This window comes from Dipteris shenzhenensis, chromosome 6, assembly GCF_047967505.1.
Source record: "Dipteris shenzhenensis isolate YYH24624 ecotype China chromosome 6, Dip_SZ_1.0, whole genome shotgun sequence".
NCBI classification, from domain to species: Eukaryota; Viridiplantae; Streptophyta; class Polypodiopsida; order Gleicheniales; family Dipteridaceae; genus Dipteris; species Dipteris shenzhenensis.
Window position 1 is genome coordinate 33,159,754 of NC_141601.1, and position 4,660 is coordinate 33,164,413.

The window sequence follows — 4,660 nt, forward strand, 5'->3', positions numbered from 1 at the left end:
ATATAGGTAGAGCAAGGGGAGGAAAAAAGGAAAGGGGGGAAACGAACAACAAAAATTAGAAAGAGATAGGAGGGGGGAGAGGGGAGAGAATGTTTGAATACAGAGGAGGGGGGGGTTAGGGATTTAAAAGGAGGAAGATGAAAGAACGAAGAAAGAGGGCGGGGGGGGGGAGGGTTAATAAAATGCAATGGAAAATACATTTAAGACACAGGGACCTACGAGTCCATCGTTCGGAGGAGGCATGTAAGAATTGAAGGCAATGCAGATTGGGTGGCGACCGACTTACCATGGTCTTGGAGTAAAAGCACAAAGTGAGGTAAAGCGTGCATAGCTCAAGGCCCATGAGTAGCAACAGTCACTCTGCAGCAGCGTGCGCAAAGGCCGAGATAGTAGTGCAAAGGACGAGGAGGAGAGGCTATACATAGTACAGAGGGGCAAAGTAGAAGGGGCCAAGGGCAATGCACCAAAGATTATGTACAAGGCACAGTGACTGCAAGGAGTCTAGAGCCGCATGCAGGCTAGAGGGTAGGGGGCGGGAGGGGCATGTGCAGTAGGTGTTGTGTAAGGTTGAGTACATGGGTGAGTGTGGAGGATTGTAAGGTGGTTTAAATAGGGTATGTAGTCAAGGGAGTCAAGAGAGAGAACGTCATAGGTTTGGAGAAAGTCAGAGGGGTTTGGGGGGGTGGTAAGGTTAGGTGGGTTTAGAAGGGTTAGGATAATAAATTAGAAAAACTAAGCAAACTAAACTAAACTAAAAATTAGAGGGGAAAATAGGAGAATTAGGAAAATAAAGAGAATTACAGGAAAGAAAGGTTAGCAAAAAATTAGGATAATTTTTAGGAAATATTTTTCCCCTCTTTCATGCTTGCAATGTGAAGAAATCTATTTGGTTTGAGGATAAAGAGGAGGGAGACAAAGAATGGAGCAGACGGAGAGAAGAAGATGACCTCTTTTTTTCCATCTTCTCCATTCTCTTTCTTCCCTCCTCTTTTCCTTCTTCCATTTTCCTTCTATGCCTATTAAAAGATCCTCCCCTCGCCTTCTCTTTTCTTCTCCCTCTCCATTTAAAATCGCAATGTGTTTGGGCAATGTACCTTTGGAAGGCATGATGTCAAGAAAAGGTTCAGGAGGAAGAAAAGGGGCTTGGTTACCACCTCAAGTAGTAGCATCAAGAAGGTGCATAAGTTGCTTGTGGATTTAAAGCTTAACACAAGGGTGAACCTCTAGCAAGAATTTGCAAAGCAAAGGTAGACCACTTGCCTCTATCTCTATCTCTCAAGTTTACACTTAGGGCAAGGGAGAGAGAGAGTTCTCATGATAAGACACTCTTCCATGGGACGTGGAAGTAGTACCATGGAAGTTGACTCCCAAGCTTCCACAACTCTACTCTATGATGACCAAAATCACATCGATTCAAGAGACAAAAGGGTCATCAATTGCATGCATTAACTCTATAGCTCTGCATTTAAGAGAGTAATGCAAGACTTTCATCAACAAAGTGAAAAGAAAAAGAATTGGGTTTTGAACTCTTTGAGGTTAAAATTCTTGAGTTAGATAAGCACAAGTTTCTCTTATTGGATGTTCATAGAATGTTTCAAGTGCTTAAATAAAAAAAGAACAAATATGTAGGGCAACAAGAGATGGGGAATGTAAGCCTACTTGGACCCAATTGATGATATCATCGACCAAGCACGCGTTTGGTCGATGACATCATCAGCCTGATGGGATATCTCAAGGTATATGCCTCAAGCAAACCTTGGTTTCTATGTGTGAGTGCTAGAGGCACAGTTAGGTGGTGGAGAGCCACATAGGATGATTGAGAGAATCTAGGAGTAGATTGAGGAGATGATTGTGGAGCTCTGAAGTCATCAGTGATGTCAGTGAGCATGTATGAGGTGCCTACTTAAGGACCTCACTCTTCTTCATTCCATAATGCAAGTATTCTGAGTTTGTGTCCACTCTTTGCTTTCCTTTCAGCTTACCAACATGGTATCAAAGCCCTTTGATCCCCCTTGAGCCCATTTCTGCCACATCATCTTCTTCTTCTTCATCTTCTTCTTCCCCATTTTCCTCCTTCTTCCCAAAATCTTTGAGAGCTTGGTTCTCTGCCTAACGACCATTGCCCAAACCCTCTGAGCTGCAAACTCCTCTATATGGGCGAACTTCCACCTGCAAGCAATTGAAAAAAAAACGTCTTTGTTGGCTGCCATTCTCCAAACAGTGCATTTTTTTGCCATTCTTCTATTGCACAATACTCCCTGCTTGCTATGCCATTGCTTGAGCCCTATTAGGAGTAGATGGGCGACCTCAAGACAAAGATTTTGAGTCATTTTTCAGCTCATTTGGTTTAGTAACGAAGGAGAAATCGTCAAAACTCAGGTTCAGCTTGCAGCAACTCCCCCGGGCAATAGCGCGCGCCATTTCGTCCAACCTCTGTGCTGGATCCTCTCTGGTATATGAGCTTTCTTTTGCTTCAAAAAGCCCTCTTTTCCTTGCTTTGAAGAGTGAGCTACAAGCCCTCCAAGTTCAGTCCTTTGGTTTTGACAGTTTTGACAAGTTTTTGAAGATGATGCTACATAAAATGCTACTCTAGCACTTCTGAGTTTTTGAAGTTTTCAATAGCATCAGTACAAGTGTGGCTTTAGTTTTTCTTTGAATTGCTAGACCTGATTTTGATTGGAAAGTATTCATTTTAGCCACCTCTATGAAGCATGTAAGAAGAAGCATCATTGATTGAATATTGGTCACTAGTCTTTGCTACATCAAGTGCTTATATTTTGGAAGCCTTTTAGTTATTTTTTGCCTTGTAAGAGAGAAAGACACTGCCCAATATCTAGGTTAGACCCTCTCATGGCTACCCTATTGAATCTAGAGAAGTTCAATGGAAAGGGCTTCCACACATGGTAGATGAAGGTGAAATTTGCATTGATGAGGGAGAACCTCTGGGGACTTGTCAAACTGACTCCAACCGCTTCTTCTACAGCCTCCAATGCTGGAGAATCCTCAACTCCGACATGCCTGGCAAGGGATCCCGCTAGAGAGGAGAAAGCATATGGTATCATTGCTCTTGCTTTAGGAGATGATTATATTCACCACATCTTTGACTTAGAGTCTTCTTCAGAAGCTTGGCAGAAGCTTGACATGATTTTTGGTGCTAGCTCTCACATCTCTAAATTATCACTTAAAATCTCTTTCTTTGAATTGAAGATGGTTAGTGGCACTACTTTGGTAGCTCATGTCAACTATATGTGGAGTCTTATGACTCAATTAGCTTCTATCAACTCTCCTATTACACCAGATGATGCTATGGCAGTGTTACTTAAGAGTATGCCTGAAGATTATGATCACATAGTTACCACTTTGAAAAATCTTCCTAATCCTAATCTTGAAGGTATTATCTTTGCTCTCCAAGAAGAAGAAAGGCATATGGAGCTCAGGAAAGGCAATGACACTGTTTATGCTGTAAAAGTCCAGAAGGGCAAGTATACCCCTTGCAATCACTGTGGAAAGACAAATCACCTTTCAAAGGACTGCTTCAAAATTAACTTATGCAAACACTATGGCAAGAACAACCATCATGAGAAGTTTGGTAGAGCCAAAGCAAAGACTGAAAATGCAAATCTACTTTCAATTGATGAGCCTCCACAAGATGAGGCATCCTTTGAAGATTATGCATTTTAAATCATCTCTATGTATGCTCCAGATCTCTCTTTTTATGTCAAGGTACTCAGCCTGGATAGTCCTCCAAAATGAATGAAATAAACTATTGTGTTTTGTGTGTTTTGTAAACACCTCTGGTCACCTTATGATGTAGGCCATGTGTATGTTTTGCTCCATGGTACCTCCTGCAGACATTGTGTGCATGTACATGCAGGGGAGATAACCATTGGAAGGTCTTTTTGTATCCCTTTTGTTTACCTTACACCCATGGGAACCCTTGCTAGCATGAGAACCTAGCCATAGATTTATCCTTGACCACCATGAGATGGCATGAGAAACTATGAGACTAGATGTATCCTTGACATAGCCTGAGGCATTCCCTTGAGGGGGGGTTTGATGGGATATCTCAAGGTGTATGCCTCAGGCACACCTTGGTTTCTATGTGTGAGTGCTAGAGGCACAGTTAGGTGCCCACAAGCACAGTTAGGTGGTGGAGAGCCACATAGGATGATTGAGAGAATCTAGGAGCAAATTAAGGAGATGATTGTGGAGCTTTGAAGTCATCAGTGATGTCAGTGAGCATGTATGAGGTGCCTACTTAAGGACCTCACTCTTCTTCATTCCATAATGCAAGTATTCTGAGTTTGTGTCCACTCTTTGTTTTCCTTTCAGTGTTGAGATGTATGCCTCAGGCACACCTTGGTTTCTATGTGTGAGTGCTAGAGGCACAGTTAGGTGCCCATAAGCACAGTTAGGTGGTGGAGAGCCACATAGGATGATTGAGAGAATCTAGGAGCAGATTGAGGAGATGATTGTGGAGCTCTGAAGTCATCAGTGATGTCAATGAGCATGTATGAGGTGCCTACTTAAGGACCTCACTCTTCTTCATTCCATAATGCAAGTATTTTGAGTTTGTGTCCACTCTTTGCTTTCCTTTCAGCTTACCAACACAGCCAAGAACGTTCTTGGTTGATAAACATACGCCAGATCGATGATATCA